Source organism: Magnolia sinica, chromosome 6, assembly GCF_029962835.1.
Source record: "Magnolia sinica isolate HGM2019 chromosome 6, MsV1, whole genome shotgun sequence".
NCBI lineage: Eukaryota > Viridiplantae > Streptophyta > Magnoliopsida > Magnoliales > Magnoliaceae > Magnolia > Magnolia sinica.
In genome coordinates, this window is record NC_080578.1 from 17,115,083 (window position 1) to 17,136,439 (window position 21,357).

Genomic DNA, 21,357 nt, shown 5'->3' on the forward strand with positions numbered 1-21,357 from the left:
ATTTTATGTTTATATCATGTGTCAGAAGTTTTCACGAAGTTCTCTTAAAAACATGTTCTAAAAGACCATTTATTCAAAATTGTTGAAAAGTTAGGATTTAACAAAAAAAAAAAAAAAAAAGAAGCAAACTATGAGTTATTTTTAAGGTTTTTGGTGGGGAGAGCTGAGATTAAGAATGAATTAAGGAGAACTCAAACTTAAAAAAGAAATGCAACTATTAGCTAGTATTTTTGAGCGGTTTCTCTTTTTGATATGGGGTGTGGGCTGATTTTGTTCTTCTTCTGGATATTGGCGATTTCTTGTCTTTTCTCTTTAGGTTGTCTTCTTTGCTTAAGGCAAACTGTTTTTCTTCTTCTTTTTCTTTCCTCCGTTGCTTTCAAAGTAATTTTCAGGCCTTTATCATTTCGGTTGGTGATAAATCCCTTTCTTGTTTTTCAAAGAAACAAAAAATTCAATATGTTAAGGAATCATGGATTCCATGCCAAAGAATGAAAAGGACAAACAGTTTTCTTTTGATGATGCGACAATTTGTATTTTTGATGGCAATATTTATACTTTTCTAAAACTAAAATTTTTTAGAAAATAAAAAATAAAAAATAAAAACTAAGTAAATATTGTGAGAAGAATATGAGAATTTCACTTATTATCTAAATAAAAACTCAAAATTGAAATCTACATTTTAATTATTGTCATGAAAATTATGACCAAATAATTTTTGTTTTTTCTTTTGTATTCCCTTAAATTTCATGTATCCAAGTATGCCCTCAAAATATATGATAAAACTGTATCTTTTGAATTATATATTTCTTGTGGGAGAATAGATTACAGAGGCATGTTTGCTATTTCTGTAATTTGAATGCATGAGGTTCTGCGTGATATCATGTCAAACAATTAGTTGCTTTAAATGCACAAACCTTTAGAAAATGGCATATCAATGTATTTCAAAGGACTTTAACATTTGCTAAAGCAACCGTTGTTTAGATGTGCGGATCGAATCAGAACTTAGTTCCATGGAAATCTGTAGTTCTGATTTTCAATGCCTTCGGCTTTTTATGTTACTCGCTTTCACAGCATATTAACAAAATATTCTGTTCTATGTAGCTCTCTTAAAAAGAAATATCATGTTTGATACGAAAGGATTTGCATGGTTCACGATTCTGTGCTTGTTTACTGCATTATTATCAGTTTAAGAAGATGATCTCATCATATCGGAAAATTTTGATTGATATGATAGACCACGATCATGGTTCACCAGCATCCAACAGTAGACGGCACCACTTTATGAATAGTGGTAATTCATCCACCTTAACTTGGCTCTCTTCTTTTCTATGCAATTTTGGAGTAATGTGGAAAAGACACGTTTGATGTCCGATCAATTTAACCATACAAGTATCAAAATGTCCCATCAAAATCCCCTGCCGTCATTCAAGTTTAGCTACTTTCCTCCAATTGTGTACATCTACATCTGTTAATTTGACTACCTTAGATAAGCCACTTAGATGGAGTCACGTGAAAACGAAATTTTCATAGTAGATAAACAGAAGATCTTTTAGAGGTTACCCTACCAGAATCTGAAAAATCATTAGTATCTTAAAAGTAGTCAGTTTAATTGGCTACTACAATGAAACACATGTCACATATTTCACTCATATAATAGAGTCAATTACTCTGCGTATTGGCCTCATGGTTGCAAATGGGTATTAACCAAAACACCATCGTGACAAGTAATGAATTCGGCCGATACACCATAGTATTGCACGGAAGAAGTCCTTACGGCCGAAATCGCTAAAGGAGTTAAGTAACAACAATGCCAAGTTAATTGAGTTTCACAATGTATTGCATACGTTAGAGAAAGAGATAACGACCACTAACATGTGGCATTACGAGAAGAATTCTCATCTGCATAATAAGTGCAAGATGTGCGCATAATCAATTATCAGGCCACGACAAATGACTAGTACATGTGGTATTATATGATAAGCCACAATTGACTACGGGCCCATACGGTTATTTCTACATCAACTGACGTGAGTGGCTATGAAATGCTCTCTCTAGCTATTGCCTCAAAATTATATAAATAAGAGAAATATCGAAAAACTCTCAGCCCTAGCTAACCCTACACAACTTTGCCTATCTTATCTTAGTTTATCCTAGCTTAAGAGTAATCTAATTTAACCTATATACATTGCTCTGCTGACCAGCTTTATCATACTAGTCAAATCATATCTGTCTGCACTATTAAACTGGACCGACCTAGCTTATAAGTAGTGTAATTCATTTCCATCTATTTTGACATTGGATTGCAAGGATGGTCATTTACTTTTCTTTTTAGAAATATAATTGCCTTCATTTATGCGCAAGTTGCTGGACCAAAAAACAAACTTAATTCTAGGAGCTCACCATCTACACCTTAGACATTGAATCATTAATTGAGGATTCTCTTTGTGAGTTTTATCTTTTAACTTTCATCAATACAATTCAATTCTTTTTATTCTCGCATAGTGTGAATCAAATAATCTCTACTATCACAATGAGAAAATGTCCTCTTGGTTTAAAGGTTTAAAAAACTCATTAGAAGAATGACACCCCCTTAAAATCTTTTGTTTCATTTGTAGGTGGCTGAATAAACAATTGAATTTCTTCAACTCATGATCATAGACAGCTAGTCGTAGTCTCTCTGTCTATCTCAACACTTGGGGCCATAGGTGTTCGATTCAGATCGAGATGTTCTTGTACCCTATTGTTTACCATTCCTAGGAGAGCCAACTATAAAAGGGCATGTGTCATTGCATGAGAAGTTTAAAGCACAAGTAAGATCTTTAAGGATATTTTGAGCGTGTGTAACAAAATTACAATTGGCACTGATTAGGGTGTTACATGCCATATATAGACAGAGCGTGACCAAGAAACTCGAAAGAGGGACATGGTCGAGAGAAAAGTCGTGCTAAAGTGGTTATCGGAATTAGTGTATAAGAATAATCCAAAAGATAGAGTGGTGCTGAGATAATTGTTATAACCATCAAACATGGGAAGAAGCATTTAAATAGTTGTCTCAAGAAGATCTATCAATAGTAGAGGATTTCAATGAAGCAAGACATCCCATACCAACCTAATCAAATAAATCAAATCTATCTATCAATTATCATTTATGTTCCTTAGCATAAAATATCATTTACACTCCTTAGCGTAACTAGTAGCTTAATCCTACATTAGAAGTAGAAGGAATCCAGTAGTTGTAATCCTTAGTTATAATTCAAGTCTATGCTCATACGTTGGACGATTTCGATTGAAATGCAAGCAGTTCTCTTGGAAATGTGCTTTAATTTACAGTTACTCCCTACAGTCAACTATAAATATTTCACTTTTGTGGTTTAGCTTTTATATATGAAAGTCCTCTTGTACGGAAGGCAAGGTGCAAGCAATTCTTGGAGGATGAACCCTACCCTTCGATAATCGCCTGATCATTTTAAACAACATCTTGCGAGTGGCTGAATATATAGGCGAAAGATATTCTCAAATCGCGGTCATATATTGTCAATTCTAACGTATCTACCTATCTTGGCGCTTGGGATCAAAGTTGTTCGATTAGAATCGAGCCACACATTCAATTTTAGCACGCCCATAAATATAACACATGGCTGAATCTGAAACCAATAGGCAACATTTTTTTAGCACACCTAGTGGGACACCTAATTTGGTAAACATACCAGTGTGATATAGGTATGATTAATTAATCCAATTTCAGAAATAGGAGTCAAATGGTTACTTGAAGCTCCTCTAGGCTTAATGATCTTATAACACCTTCTACATTACCTCCACTTGGGGAGATGTAGGTGCAACTAGGGTCCAAACTCCTGTGTTTACCACCAAACTCAATGCTTAATCTCTCAACCCAAGATGGGGCATCCACATCTCAGAGTGACCCTCTTAAGACAATATTGGTTGGATTGCGCAATATGCTGTTGGGAATCCAGTATATTATGGAGCAAGGAAGGGCTCAAGCTGAGCAAGAATGAGCTCAGGCTGAACAATCAAAAATTCAGGCAGACCTTAAACATATGGATGACCTGCCAGACCGAGAACTTATATTGGATGGTGGTTATCCTTGCCAAAAGGGCGCCTACTACACCTCGACCAAATGTTGAGGGTAGTTCTGTTGGAAGCTTGGCACTAGTACCACCGATAACTTCCCCACCATGGAATACGCATCCTTCTCCAACATAAGGCATATAAATTATGCCTCTATCTATTGAATTCAGATGACCTGAGTAGGAGACCAGAAACTTTATTCTTAAAGTTTGAAACCAAAGAATGCTTGGGGGCACTCTTCTCATAGGAATCTGCCTTATCATGAGGGAAGATACCCAATAGGTCCAGATCCACCATAGGTGTTACACGTCATCTATACACATTCAATATTACCTAGGCTGACGAAATCTTTGCTAATATGTTGGTCGAAGAATTTATTAAGGTTCCCATTAGCTATAAAATACCTATGATTGAAGAATTTATTAAAAAAATAAAAAATAAATAAATAATAAAAATAAAAATAAAAAGACTGAATATTGTAAGTGGCATAAAACTCATTCCCACTCCATTAACAATTATGTGGTTTTCAGGAATATCATCTAAAACAACATAGATCGGAAATTACTAAAATTTTCTGAGAAGGAAAATGAAGTAATGTTATCGATAGTGATCCATTTTTATCTAAAGTGGATATCAACATGGCCATGGTCAATCTTCATAAGCTGGCTCGACCAGGAGAGAATGTTGATCTTGGTCCTTGTGATCGTCAGGTTGTGGCATGACGATCCAGTAAAAGACGTTATACGTCTTGGCAAATGGACGCAGGTGCAGAGGCATGGTCAAGAGTAACACCGTACATCAACCGCAAACCACACATGTGCAATCGATGCATAAGGGCAATTCAACTGACCAGGCAGTTACCTGGTTCAACAAATCAAATTAGACCCTGGTTTTTGCAGAGGGTTAAAGGATCGAGCTCCTATTAGCCACAAAGAACATACAAACCTTATTTTAACTGGCCTCGGCCAACTCTATTACCAAGAGGAAGGATTGTTAGACATCACCTTACCTAGGAGGAGGTTTAAAGAAGGGTAAGTCACCTTAAATTCTCAATTGTGCTTGAAGGGATGACTCACACTCAGAAGCAGTGTTGACAAAGACAACAAGCTGTCAAGCGAAGAGAATTGGCCTACATGAAGAATGAGGTTCAGCCAAAAGCGATGTGGCCATGCTAGACACTAATTATTTCTCAACCAAGGAACAAGTAGTTGGATGTGAACACGATCAATTTGGTTGTAAAACTTGTCCTGGATGATTTGGTTGCAGAAAGCCAACAAAATAATACAGAAGATGGGAAAGACACTGAAAATCTCGATGTCTATATCAGCGACAAGTGCTTCTTGGACAACGATTTCTTGATTGAAGAGCTTCTAGCAATAGCGAAAATGTTGGAGGAAATCCCACCTGGTCCTGAAGAGGTAGGGGTGACTCCAATGGTAAATTGTTCAAGTATTGTACCTGCTATTAAGAGTATTGAAGAGCAACAAAAAAGAGGGCAGATCAAATGATCAGGTAAATCACACCGGCAATTTTTGTTTTAAGGTTCCACAAAATTTTCAACTCCTGAGACTTCCTAGGGCCAAACTACAACTCAGATCAGCCTCACTTTTTGGACCATGGCTGAAAAGGACATGAGTAAAGCAATGGATGGTGTCAATAATTGAAATTATTTGAGGGTGGCCGCATATCATATTTAGAGCGGAAAACCCAAATGAGAATTGCAATCTCATAATTATCAAGGTGAAGAGGGGAAAATAATAGCCTCTCATGCGTGTAGCCATTGCTTCGAGAGTACCTTGGGTAATTTCTAAAATGATTTTAAAAATAAATAAATAAATAAATTTAAAAAAAAAAAAAAAAAAAGCCTTTTGAAAACAGATGAGTGGTGGGGATTGTTTTGCCTCTATTGTGGTCCACCTAATATTTAAATTTCAATGGACTTTAGAGACCAATGAGTATGCGTGATTGACTGTTTGAATATTAGAAAAAAGATAGTATGTGTCATATAAACTCCCTTATAGATTTTCCTTATACTGCAAGCCCTTCTAGTAGAACCTGCCTCTAAAAAAATCAACTAATTATGCGTTATTTTTAGGTTTCTTTGTCTAGAGACATGAGATTATGAAGAATTTAACATATAAATTAAGGAGATGATTCAAACTTAAAAAAGAAATTCTAACTGTTCTCTTCCGGATTCTGGATGTGGGCTGATTTTGTTTTTCTTTCAGATATTGGCGGTTACTTATCTTTTCTTGTTGGCTTGTCTCCTTTGCTTATGGCAAACTGTTTTTATTCTTTTTCATTCTTCTGTTGCTTTCTATGTAATTTTTTAGGCCTTTGTCCTATTAGGTGGTAATAAAACCCTTTCTTATTTTTCAAAGAAAAACAATTAATATGGATTCCATGCCAAAGAATAAAAAAGAAAAAACGGTTTTCTTTTGATGTGACAACCTGTATTGTTTTGATGGCAAAGAAATGGTAGATTTCACCTAGCAATATTTATACTTTTCCATGATTAAAATTGCTGACAAGAAAACTAAGTAAATATTTTAAGAGGAATATAAGATTTTCACTTCCCATTCAAATAAGAACTCAAAATTAAAATTCATATTTTAATAGTGGTCACAAAAATTAAAACCCAATATATATATTTTTTTCAATCTGTTCTCATAGATTCCATGTATCCAAACATGCCCTCAAATTTTCATAGGTATTTTAAACTTAACGAAAAAGAAAAAGAAAAAAAGAATTGCATTACAAACAGATTTAGGGTATAAAATATATGATAAAACTATATCTTTTGAATTATATACCTGATGGAACATCTTCTCAAAAAAGGATGAATATGGGAATATTTGCTAACTAAAGCAACGGTTATTTAGATGTGCGGAATCAGAACTTAGTTCCATGGAAATCTGTAGTTCTGATTTTCAATGCCTTAGGTTTTTTATATTATGTTACTCGCTTTTACTGCATATTAACAAATATTTCTGTAATATGTAACTCTCTTACAAAGAAATATCCTGTATAATAAAAAAAGACCAGGTCAGTTTGCATGGTCAGGATTGGGGATGCGTTTGCTACATTATTAGCAGTCTAAGAAGATGATCTCATCGTATGAGAAAATTTTGATTGATATATATATATATGATAGACCATGATCATGGTTCACCATCATCCAACAGTAGACACTAGAGCTACGCTCCTATGATTGTTCACCACCACTTTGCGAACAGTGGTAATTCATCTACCTTATCATGCACTCATGCATAGAGTTGGGCATTGGATCGAGTCGGATTGGATTGGGCCCAACTAGATTCGGTCCGAAATCTACATGGGCTGACTCGAACTCGATATGATTCGGGACTGAGTGTGAGACATTTGACTCGAACTGATCCGATGCACGGTTGGCCTGACCCGAACCGAGTCCGACTCGGTCAGGGAAACCGAGTCGGATCAGGTTGGGTAGGGTTCGGATCGGGTTGGATATGTGGGTCAAATTATGAGGTATGTGTTATTAGAGCTTGGTATCGGACCAAGTCGGATTGGATTGGGCCCAACTTGATTCGGTCCGAAATTTACATGGGTTGACCCGAACTCGATCCGATTCGGTACCGAGTCCGGGACATCTGACTCGAACCGATCCGATGCACGATTGGCCTGACCCGAACCGAGTCAGATCGGGTTGGGTCTGTGGGTCAAACTATGAGGTATGTATTATGTCCAATCCGTCCATCCATTTGGAGAGCTCGTCTGTAATGCCCCGATTTTCAGGACCCGAGTATATGACCCGTTTCCCAAAAACCTGAGTGTTAACCTTAAAGGATGGTCAAATTCGAGTGTACATTTTTTTTTCTTTCATCAGAGTAAGCAAATGAGTGTAGTGTGGACAAATCGACATAAAGAAAATTTTCATTATCATTCAAATTTACAAGAAGCTGCCCATAATGACTTATACAAACCAATGTCTCTGAATTTAACAAATACAAGATTTACAAGAATTTAATACATGGAGAATAGCGGAAAGCATATAAATATAAGCCGCAAGATCACGCAGCTCCTCCAGGTAAATACAGCCATGCATCCCTGGCAATCGTACCCTGCTCCTCATCAAGTCTGAACATATATATCACTAAAGCTACCTATACTACCTGTACGGTTGTATATTTGATGGATGAGTGACCAACTCAGTGTGAATTCCCCTCAAGATTACACACCGCCGCATTAGGTAAGAAATAGTATAAAACATCCAGACAACCAAAACAGAGTAAATGCAGTCTTATTAGGTGCATGGATGCATGAATGCAATCATTGTCATGGGTCAAACATCCAAACAGACATTAGGGTCCAGGAAAAATATCCAGACAGGCAATGGGGTCGTCACCCAAAGATGTGAGTGGTCATCAGCGCAACACGCAACGTAATCGTATGAGCATGAATGATCCAAGTCATCATCATAAATCGATCGGCTGGTCATTAGCGCAACTCGCAGCGTAATCGCATGGGCATAATGATCCAAGCCGTCGTAGTATGTCATGCATGCATGATTAGCCAAGTCATTATTAGTCCATTTACAACCAGCCAATTTAGATAAGCTCAAAGGTCACTACGGGGAGCACATGGCCCAGCGTAGGCCAACAGCTCGGGCATAATGTCCCATTACCACCATCCTCGGCTCATGAGGCTACCATCTTTGGATGTTTAATGGAAACCCGTCGACTAGCGGCCAATCATATTACAATATATGGGGCTTACCATCGTATGGTTACACAGTATAAAACATCGAACCCATATAGGGAAAATATCATAACAAAGCCACATAGGGTGATATCAAACAAGCCACATAGGGCAATTATCAAAATAGGCCTCATAGGGCGAGTGTCAAAACCATGCGATAAAAGACCATCCTTGAAAACCATTTGGACACAATAACCCTGGATGGTAGGCCCACATCAATGATCCATTTAGACCACTACTCAATAACCACTAAGTCGAAGGTCCATTTTAATCACAACCAATCGGGTTACATCCCAAGTATGGGTGTACATTTATAGGTGGGGATTTCCCACTAATGTACCAGTTTAAAGTCTATAAGCAATACACAAATAATTCACAAGCATGAACAAACATACAGGATGAACATTAAGCAGGCAATATAGCAATTCAATTTCCACCAGCTAATACATGTGATTATAAGAGAGAGATATCAATTATAATTTTTAATAAAAACTATAACTTAAGCTAATGAGAAGATGGAAAGCTCAAGGGGAAGAATCATCACCTTATAATTTGCATCGCCTACCAGTGTTGCTAGCGAGTGCGTGTTTCCTTAGAAGCAAACCCTATCATGAATTATAAAATTATACAGTTAGGTCCAAGCTTACATGTTAATTAGGGTTAGGGTTTTAACCTAGGGTTTGGATCGCTTAGGTTTAGGGTTTAAGCTAGATTTTTAGGTTTTGTTTATAGGATTTGAACTCTTATCTTGTATGGTCATGGATGATATTATCAAAGGGAATAATAAGTGAATAAGATTAATTAAATAAATTGGTTATTAATTTAAGAATATTAACCATGGCTACTATTATATTAAATTACCTAACAATAACCCACGGTGGATCATATTGCTAATAATTCCAAAACAAATAGTCATATCGACAATATCTTTAACATTTAGCCAATGTGGCACTAATAGTCATCCTAATGAAAATAAATAGCGTGCTCTAGAGTTAATAATAATATTTTAAGAATGACAAGGTAAAATATTAACATTTTATTAATGAAGATTTTTATATGAATCAACTATTACCCATATGAATAATCTTCATATGGTGAATCGTATCTAATTTTAATATATAAAAAAAAAGGTAATAACAATAGCAATGATAATTAAAATAATTTGAATCTGGACAGAAAGATGTGGGCTCACCTAGACGACTCAGTTCGAGTCGAGTTGACTCGGCTCAACACAACCACCATCTGCACTCTCTCTCTCTCCCCTTCGTTCTTTCTTTCTTCCTTTCCTTCCTTTCTCTTCTTTCTTTCCTTCTTTTCTGCTAGAGAACTCCAGCAAGAATCTAGACTACATCAGATCTGCCCAACTCGCATGGCAAGCTCCAGCGAGTTCCAGCCGAGTTCAGGTGAGTCGAGTTGGCTCTCTCTTTCTCTCTTTCGTTCACTCCCCTTTCTTCTTCTATTTCCTTTTCCTTTCCTCAAACTCATCCAGCAGGGGCCTGTATCGAGTTGACTCAGGCGCAACTCGTCAGCAGCCTAAACAAGGCCCAGCAACTCGGTCAGTTGGATATGGTGCCGTCAGCCGCACCTCACCATCACCTTCTTTCTCCTTTCTTTCTCTACTCCCTATCTCATTCTTCTTCCTATCTCCCTTTCTCTCCCCTTAACTCGTCAGTGTTGACGAGAACTCGGCCAGCAGTGCGACTCAGGTCGCGACTCGGTTTGGGTTGGGTCGGGCTGCACAGCAGCCGCACTCTCTCTCACTTTCCTTCTTTCCATTTCTTCTTTTTTCCTTTCTTCCTTCCTCATTTTCATCCTTTTCTCCTGCATGGGTTGTTGTAGACATGGCCCACCTTGTGAACGAAACTGATGAGGGGTTAACGGTTGTAACAGGGCTAGTGGCCGTTTTTCTTGATGAGGGAGATGACCCGCCATTAATGGCAGATCACAAACGCCCATGACTTTCTCCAAAACGATGCATGGGAATGGTGTAGACGGATCTATGGGAGCTTAGAGCATGGTTGGATTGAAGCTCTAAGGAGGTTTAGGCGGTGGGTTCGCTGGTGGAAGGAAAACGGTCGGTTCCCAAGCAACGGTTGCAAAAATGGAGGGTTAGCTCCCGTTTTCTCGATCCTCACGCCTCTTATGCTTACCCTGATCCTTCTTAAACCGTCGGATCAGTAGCGAGTGGCCAGGATCTCCTCTGGTTGAAACCGCCTCCCAAAACAGTAGGCGGAATAGGACCGGTCGTGGTTTTGAAGCCCTAAACCACTGTTGGAATGAACGGCTGAGATCTCGCTAGGAAGGATGGCTGGGATTGGAAGGGGAGAGGGCACGCAGATCGCTGAGCTGGAAGGAAGACAGGTTTCCATTTTTGGAAACATTGTCTTTGCAGGTTTTGTTTGGGTCGAAGATGGTGCACGTGCACACGTTCGAAAACACGTGAAAAAGGTTAGGTTTAGGTTGTACCTATTCCGTGCACACGATGGACGGTCTGGATCATCAAGGTGGGTCCACATTTGTGGGCCATGGTGGGTCCAAAACGGACGCTGTCCGTCAGCTGGCGCAACGAGAGGGAGAGAGACTCTCTCTCCGCTTAAGGAAATAGCGGGTCAGCCCGCTTTGACCGAGCTGGGCCGGCCAGTGCACAGCGAGTGTGCACCGGCTGTGCACATGCAATGTCTGTGTGGGGTCCACCGTGATGTTTGTGGAAAATCCACTCCATTCATTCCACTTGGTGGGCCCAAGTATGGGTTTTTAACCTAAACTCAGGTGGGTACAATGCCCAGGTGGGCCATACATGCCGATTTTTCCTCTAAATTGGTGTTTTCATTGATCTGACGGTCAGATCATCCCGAAGTTGGACGACAACGGTTAAAAGGTCTTAATGGGCCATTTGTAAGGCTTTTGTCATATATTACTAACTAATACTAATATTAATATAATTTTATTATTTTTGTATCTTACCTATAATTACAATATTTAAAATCTCATACTTATATATAAATATAATTTTAATATTAACATACCACTAATTACATGCTGTTGTTCACACATACATTAATATACATAATTCTTAATATACAATATCATATTTAATTAAAACTATATTTGTATTTAATAATATTGTTAAATATAAAATTTCATTAAAATATCTAATGATTTTTGTATACATATAAAAGATATTTAATACTACCTTAATACTTATAATTCAACTATATATTGTAAAACTATTATTCATTATGTTTATTTAATACAACATTACTTTCATAATATTTTATATACGTTAGTTATATACATATCACTCTACTACAACACCTTTTCATACATTATTTATATGATAAATAAATTATCAAATACATCCATAATTCTTTTGATCCACATTTGTGTAAAATTTATAACATAACAAATAGATAAGATAATATACTTAGTATATTTCATTTGACTACTAGGTGGTTTGATATGTAGATGGGGATCACCTTCGACGGTCAGATTTAAACTAGGATGCACGTGAATGTTCACTAAGTTAGGTTTGCATTTATCTTAAATCTTGGTTATATGGTAACACCCGAGTACTGGAAAGTACGGGGTGTTACATCGTCTTAAGGCTTGAGCTGAAAATTAAAATAGATCTAAAGATCAGTTGGACCACACTGCAAAAAATAGTTGGGGATTGAACGTTTACCATTGAAACCTTTTTGAAGATCACAGAAGTTTCAGAACAATATGAAATTTGTTTTGCCTAGTCACCCATTTATTTTTAGCGTTATTAACAAATTAGATGGAAAATAAACGTTACGGTGGGGCCCCTGTAACTTTGATCTCATTTGAGTCGTTCGTACAACTTGGAGCTCGAGGCTCGTCAGGGCTCATCTTTGCACGACACGTATCTACACCGACTATATCGGTGGCATGTCTCACACAAGAATTAGATTGCGTACCGAGTTACTTAGTACGATAAGAGCGTACTGAGTAACTTAGTAAACTCTGCTAGTCCCACCGTGAATGTACGTGGTTTATCCACACTGTCCATCCGTTTTGACAGATCATTTTAGGTGTCGAGCCCAAAATTGAAGCATATACATAGTTCAACTGGACCATACCACAGGAAACAGTGGAACTATTAATTTCCACTGTTGAAACCTTTCCAAGGCCCATAGTGATGTTTATTTGTCATCCAACATGTTAATAAGATCAAGCAGACATGGATGAATGGAAAACACAAATATCATCTTGATCTAAAACTTCTGTGGCCCTCAATAACTTTTGAACAGTAGAAATTCAATTCACACTGTTTCCGTTGGTGTGGTCCACTTAAGCTTTGGATAGACTTAACTTGTGGGGTAAATCTCTAAAATTATCTATTAAAATGGATGGATGGAGTGGATAGAATGCATGAATGATGGCGGACCCCACAGAGTTTACTCATATAACTCGGAGCTCGAGGCGGTCTCCGCTCGTCTTTGCACAACATGTATCTACACACCAGCTGTGTTGACGTGCCATGCAAAAAATTGTATTGCGTGTGTAGGATGCAGATTTCCTACGAAAGCTTGCATTAGGAAGCCAGGTGGGACCCACTGTGATGTTTGTGAGAAATCCTCCCTGTCCATCAGTTTTGTGAGTTCATTTTAAGACATCATGCCAAAAATGAACTGTATCTAATGCTCAAGTGGACTGAAAACGTGATAATTGAACGTCTACAGTTGAAATATTCGTGGGGCCACAAAAGTTTTTTATCATCCTAATATGTGTTTTTAGTTCATCCCAGTAGGAATGATGTTATTAACGGTATGGATGGCATATAAACATCACTGTCGAACCCAGGTAGGTTTCATCGGTAGGAATTTTCCTAACCATCTTTTCCTTTATTACAGCCCACTTAAGCATTGGATACGGTTCATTTTTGGCATCATGTCCTAAAATGAAATCAAAAAGCAGATGGACGGGGATGATTTCTCCAAAACATCATAGTGGGCCCCACCTGGGTTCCCAGTGCAGTAACTTCCTGTGGAAGGCTTTCGCAAGAAATCCACGTCTGTGTGTGCAACAGTGGGCTCTTATCGACGTACTGAGTAAACTGTGTTGGGGCCCATCGTGAATCCATGTGGTTTATCTACACCGTCCATTCATTTTTCCAAATCATTTTAGTGGTTGAACCCAAAATTGATGCATATCCAAAGCTCAAGTGGACCATACCATAAGAAAAAAGTAGAAGTATTAATAAGAATCACTCCGGATTAGTTCGGATCCATTCGGATCGAATTGGTTCGGATTGACCACGACCCAATTTCGATCCGAAAAACCGTCAGATCTTAATGGCCCTACTCAATCCACACCGATCCAGGCTGTCGGTTTGGTTCGGAACAGGTCAAATCGGGTATGATCGGGTAGGATCCACCGGATCAGGTCAGACATGCCAAGCTCTACTCACGCGTTCATGAGGCTGTCAATGGACCAGGTGTAGGGTCTCATGGGCCCAGATTTTCAACCGCTCAGATCTAGCCTATTCAAAAATTTGCATTTGGTATGCCCAATCCCGGCACAATGACAACCCCAGTTGTGCGGGCACATTGTGAATGGAGTATATTTCTGAAAAAACATTGAACCACAAATCACAACCATTCAATTTAGTACTATTAACAAATCAATGGTTGAGAGTAAAATTGATAACTGTCCAAATTTCAAGGGATAAATCATTTAAGTTTTTATCATCTTTTAAGAATTGCTAGAATACATGCCAATGTACTGTTATGGAGTACATGGACTTTAGCCTTTGGATTCAGGGTCATCTTTCAATGATTCAAAACCATGCATAAGATGGCCCTCACTTTGGATTGAAGGATGATAAAAAAAAAAAAGTAAAAAAATCCATGTTCCCCTTTCATAATAAAATCCATCTTTTTCCCTTTCATAATAAAATCCATCTTATAGATGGTTTGGTTGATTGACAAGGACCCTAATCCAACGGATGAATTCCCAAAGCATCCTACTGCAGTAGGTGAGGATGCACTCGGCTCTCTTCTTCTCCATGCAGTTTTAGAATAATGCGGAGAAGACATATTTGATGTACCATCAATTCAACCGTACAACTATTGAATACGTATCGTGGAAAGTCACTTCCTTTTTAAATTGATGGTGAACTACTATCCTAAGGGTCCACATCTAACCTTATAAGTTGGGTCCATAGTTAAGTAGTCTAGATTGTTGATCTAGCGGGCCTCACTGGCACAATGGTACACCATGCATTCTCCAAAACCATTCATCTTTTGTTACTCTCTCAATTGTGGACTTTTGAATATGATTTGACTACGTCAAATTTAATGACTTAGATGATGCTACATGACAATGAAATTTTTAGACAAATAAAAGATATTTTCGGGCTGCGCTAATAGCACAATGGGATGAGAATTCAAAAAGTCATTTGTAGCCTAAAAGTGATAAGTCTAATTTGCTACTATAATAAAACATGTATCACACGCATATTTTACTCATATGACAAGGTCAATTACTCTGCATATTGGCCTCATGATTGAAAATGCGTATTAACAAAAACACAACCGTGGCAAGTAATGAATTTGGCCGATGCACCATAGTATTGCATGGAAGAAGTCCTTAGAGCTTAAATCGCTTGAGGAGTTAAGTAATAACAATGCCAAGTTAGCAGAGTTTCAAAGTATATTGCACACGTTGGAGAAAGAGATACTGGTCACCGACATGTGACATTACGAGAAGAATTCCCATCCATGTAATAGGACCAAGACATGTGCACAAGCAATTGTTAACCCATGACAAACAACTAGCACATGCAATATTAATATATGATAAGCCACAGTTGACTACGGGCTCATACAGTTGTTCTACATCAGTAGACATGAGGAGTGTTCACAAAGATCTATTTCTAGCTACCACCTCAAAAATTTATAAATAAGAGAAATATCGAAAAGCTTTCGGCCATTGCCAACCCAACACTATATTAATTACGACGCAACGCTGCCTATCTTATCTTAGTTTATACTAGCTTAAGAGTAATGTAATCCAACCCAGCTATGTTACAATGCTAGACCAGCTTTAGCATAGGAGTAATGTAACCATGTTTGTTTACATTGTTATATTAGATCGACCTAGCTAAAGAGTAGTATAATTCCCTTCTATCTATATTTAAAATTGAATCATAAGGATGCCCTTTTTTCTTTTCATTTTAGAAATGTAATTGAGTTCATCTATGCCCAAGTTGATGGACAAAAAAAAAAAAAAAAACTTAATTCTAAGACCTCACCATCTACACCTAAGACACTAAATCATTGAAAATTATCTTTGTAGGTTTTATTTTAAAAATTTTATCAATACAGTTTAATTCCTTTTATTCTCACATTGTGCTAATCGGATAATCTATGCTATCACAATGAGAAAATGTCCTCTTGATTTAAAGGTTAAAAAAACTCATTAGAAGATTGAACCATTCCCCTTCACAAATCGACTAATTTCATTTACAAATGGTTGAATAAACAATCGAACTGCTTGAGTTCTCAATCATAAAAAACTGATCGCAATCTCTCTCTCTCTCTCTCTCTCTCTCTCTCTCTCTCTCTCTCACATTGGCGTTCAATTTGAACCGAGCTGTCTCTCTCTCAGGGTCATTGGCGTTCTATTTGAACCGAGCTGTATTAGGCTCTGGCACACCCAGCACCAATAACATTTATAAACAACTAAATTTCAAGGCAAATAATTCTTGGACGGCGTAATTATAACGTACAAATCAAAGGGTTGGAATTGTCAGTGGGCCATTCTTGGAGAGTGATTGATGATGGTGATATGATTCCTCGTGTCATGATAACATTTGGTCAGGCCATGATCATGGGTTCCATGTTGATGTGTGTGTTTTATATCCATAATGCTCATTTGTTTTGCAAGCTAATTTTAAGGCATAGGCCCAAAATTGAAGAGGATCCAAATCTCAGGTCAATCACACCATTAGGAACCAGTGGCGATTGAACGGCCACCATTAAAATCTTCATAGGGCCCACAATAATATATATTTGTCATCCAACTTGATGATAAGGTCACACGGACTAGGATGAAGGGAAAACACAAATATCAGCTTGATTCAAAACTTTTGTCACCCACAAGAGTTTTTAATATTTAATCAGTATTGTTTCTTGTGGTGTGGTCCACTTGAAATTAGAATCTACTTCATTTTAGGGCCCATTTCTAAAATGAGTTGGAAAAATGGATGAAAAACGTGGACAAACAACACACATCACGGTAGGCCCCATGGCCACCCGATGATAGTGGTTCCCATCAAGTCTGACCCAATGATGACCCGAACACAGTGTATATATTTCTATCATCCTATTATTCAGCTCGTTTTCCATGGTATTCGTGTTGGGGAATGGTAGAGACAGCGCAACTAAAATATGGCCGAGCCTTCTCTCCAAAGCACGCTATCCTTGAGGATACATCATCGAATTTCCGTACGAAAAACATAATGAATTGGGTGATCCTAGCCATCTGATCAGCAGATTCTAAACGATGGTAGAAAATAAAGCAGTTGATGGTTTATATAATAGTGAAGCCAAGTAATGGATAGGATTATCCGGTAGGTGTGATTTTCAACGTACACGCCATCCATTATAAGTCCCACTAGATGGATGGTCCATATGGATACATGAACCTGCCACGTGTGCTGTAAAGGTATGGCAGTACCATACTCCATAATCATCTTCCGTGATTCAATTAATAAAAACTTTGATACTCCTGTAGAGTGTGATGGATGACACGCAAGATGGACGACCTTAGAAATTGGGAGCGGAGTAGGTGCGGCCCTGGCCTCACCCAAGACAGTGTGGCGCTTACCGTGGGGCCCACCTTGATGTATAAATATTCTATATCCAGGCTGTCCATCTTTTTTTTTTTCCTGATCATTTTAGAGAATGGGCCCAAAAATGAAGTAAATCCAATTCTCAGGTGGACATAACATAAGAAACAGTGGTGATTAACCATTAATAGGCTACCAAAGCTTTTAGATATGCTTATATTTATTTATTTTCCTTCATCTAGGTTTATGTGACCTTATCAACAGATTGGATAGCAAATAAACATTACTAAACATTAAAACAGACCCTACGAAATTTTTAATGGTAGGCATTCAATCACCTCTGCTTCAATAGTCCACCTAAGAAAATTTTAATGGATTTTAATGGTAGGCATTCAATCACCACTGCTTCAATGGTCCACCTAAGATTTAGATCATCTTCATTTTTGAGCTATGCCCTAGAATAATCTAGTCAAAAGATGGACGACCTTAATATAGAATACATACATCAAGTAGGCTCTGTATGGATCTCTTATAAAATATTTGGAAGTTGCATGGGATGCAATCCAATTGAACCGTCTAAATTATGGTTCTTATTTTAAATATAACATGAATAGAAGATTAGGCTTATTTGATTGGTGGACATTTATTGGACGGCTAAAAATAAAAAATATCCAATGGTCCTACTTTAATAAGGGCCCACAAATTAGAGGTTAGGATTGCCCAACCCAGCTAATTTTGGGGATTGTTATGTATAGGTAGCGTGGGACACGTGTTCAATTTGTAAGTGCCTGCGTTCAAGCGTCGTACGCAGTACTCTTCACAGATTCGCCGCACGGAATGTTATAAGATTCTAAGGATGGCATTTCCATAATAGCTGATGTATGCAAACTTCATACAATTAACCTCTCTCTCCCGGGGCGCACTGTTGTGTGTGTTACATCCACTCCTTCCATCTTGTGGGCCTCTCGCGGATCAGACCGATTGATGGCTCAGATGGGCCACACCATAGGGATAATGAAGGGACGCCGACCATAGTTTTATGTGTGGAGCCCACTATGTTGTCTATATTCTTTTGAAGCGGTTCATCAGCTGAGCCTCACCACGATGAAGAAACAAACTTAAAAAACAGCCTGATCCAATACTCAAACTGGCCACACCGCATAAACTTGGACGTTTTGGGCTCGTTTTTACATTGTTACTAGTGTTTTTGCCCACCTGGATTTTCGATCGGGATGGTTCTAGGCATGTACAGTGCATACGGTAATTCACGCGTGATAGACGGTGTGGATGTGATATTCAACAACACGGTAGGCCCCACAAAACTCAGGTGTTTACCCACTGCTTACTGGGTCCGAGTAGAGGTGTGGTTGACTCAACTCGGAAAAGCCTGATTCGACCAGGTTCAAATCTAAGTTCGGAGCGAGCCAAGCTGATTTTTTGGCTTGAAAATGAGTTCAAGCCGAGTTCGAGTTAGCCCAACTCGACTTGCCTCGGCTTGAATCAAACTCGGTTCAAATCAATTCAGTGACTCGGTTACTTTGATATTGATGTTGCTCACCAAGTGTTTGATGAAATGACTTAATGAAGTGTAGCTGGTGCAAGGAGGGTATGTATAAGAAACAAATATCCTTTTTTATTTCATTTTTATATTACTTAGAAAGTGTTTGATAAAATAGCTAAAAAATCTTTGTTGTTGTTTTACATACGATGGATTTTTGAATGTGTGGTCCAGATGTTTATGAAAATGTTGCACAAATGAATTCGGCTCGATCCTGGTTCAAACTAGTCCAAACTGCTGACCGAATCGAGCCAAGCTGGCCAGCCAAGCTCAAGGACGGAGCCGAGCCGAGTTCAAGCTGCAGTCAGCTAGTGGCCAAGCCGAGTCAAGCTAAGGCCAGCTCGACTCAGTTGGGCTCGATGTATACCCATAGGTCTGAGATTGGCTCAGACCAGGCGTCCATAATGGTAAATGGATCGGCTACTCAGGCTGCCACAAGCCAAAGAATAGTGGTCGGTGATCTGTGCGCCCCATCATGATGTATGTGTTTCATCCATGCCGTCCACCCATTCTTCCAGATCATTTTGTGGTATGATCCCAAAAATGAGGTTGATCCAAATCTCAAGTGGACCGCACAGTGTTGATTGAACGCCCACCGTTAAAAACTTCTTAAGGGCCATAAAAGTTTTGGATCAAGTTGATATATATATATTTTTCCCTTAATCCAAGTTTGTATGATCTAATCATCAAGTTAGATGTCAAATAACCATTACATTGGGCCCTAGGAGGTTTTTAATGGTAGACATTCAATCAAAACTGTTCTCCCATGGTGTGGTCCAACTGAGATTTAGATCTACCTCATTTTTCGAATCAAGCTCTAAAATTATCTTTCAAAATGGATGGACGGCGTGGATAAAACACATACATCATGGTGGTGTCCACATAGCACCGACCACTAGCCACCTAGCTGATGGCAGCGTCACTAGCCAAACCGCGTCCATAATCTACCTTCTTCAATTGAATATCATGGCCGCTTGTGGGCCCGCCATAAAGCAATTCTAACAGCCCATAACTGGCATGTAAATGGCGCCCAACTCGATTCCCGCCAAAATCACCATCATCATAGCCATCCAACGAAGGACATACCAAATGGAGAGTGAGAATAAAATTGATCTTACCGATGAGGTTGATGGACGGCCACGCGTGAACCATAGTGGACACGTGGCGAAAGGTGTAGTCTAATCCATATTTCACACGTGTGTTGAAAGATCAGATCCACTCATCAAGTGATCTCAACAACGTAGGTGCCACATCAAAAGAACCAGGTCCATTGAATCATCAGATGGCCCCACCAGTTCAGGTCAAATTCCATGTGCGACGTGCCCACGTGCGAAGCATGTGGTAAAGAAAATAAAAAACGGAAACAGAGAGGCGCCGAGGAATTGTGGATAAGGACGAATTGGTGGGCATCTGGCGAGGTTGTTGAAGTCTTCGTAAAACGCGAACGAGGCAGAGTCCCGGAAGTGGGGCCCACCTCGAGGGACGCATTGAATACGTGGAAGACTCAAGACAGCGGCCCCCACCCCCGACAAAGAGCATCTCCAGTTCGTGGGGTTACAGAGAACCGCTCGTGGATCATGAGAGCGTTTTCAGGACTCCCAAGGTTACTCTCCCCCCACCGGCGCACGAAAGCGGTCGCCCGTGCCCCCGCTCTCTCTGTCAGCGCTTCCCCCGCTGTCTTCGTTCCTTCCGGACAATGCGCACTCTCTTGCTCGGTCAAACGGTCAATTCCCAGAAGAATCATCGCCTGCTTATTCGTTTTGTATGTAGCGTTTGTCGCCGCACACGTGGCCCACGTGAAGATCGAAACCGTCCATGTCGTAGAACAGATGGCAGTGAGTCGATGAATTTAGTAAAAATGAAAAGTTTCAATGGTTCTCGTTTAACTCTAAAAATCGAAGGATATTATCATCGTAGAAGAGTGATAAATACATAATAGCTTATTTATAGTGATAATGAGAATATGTACGGTTCAAATGATGGGTCATTTCAGCATGTGGCTCAGATGGTTGGGTTGGATCATGATTACTGAATCGCGACGGAGGCAAAACGAGCTCTCTATATTATAAAGCGGCATGGTCTGTCAGTTCTGGCGTATACCTACGACGGGAGCCGATTAGGTGCGGCCCCGCCTCACCAAAGACGGTGCGACCCTTAC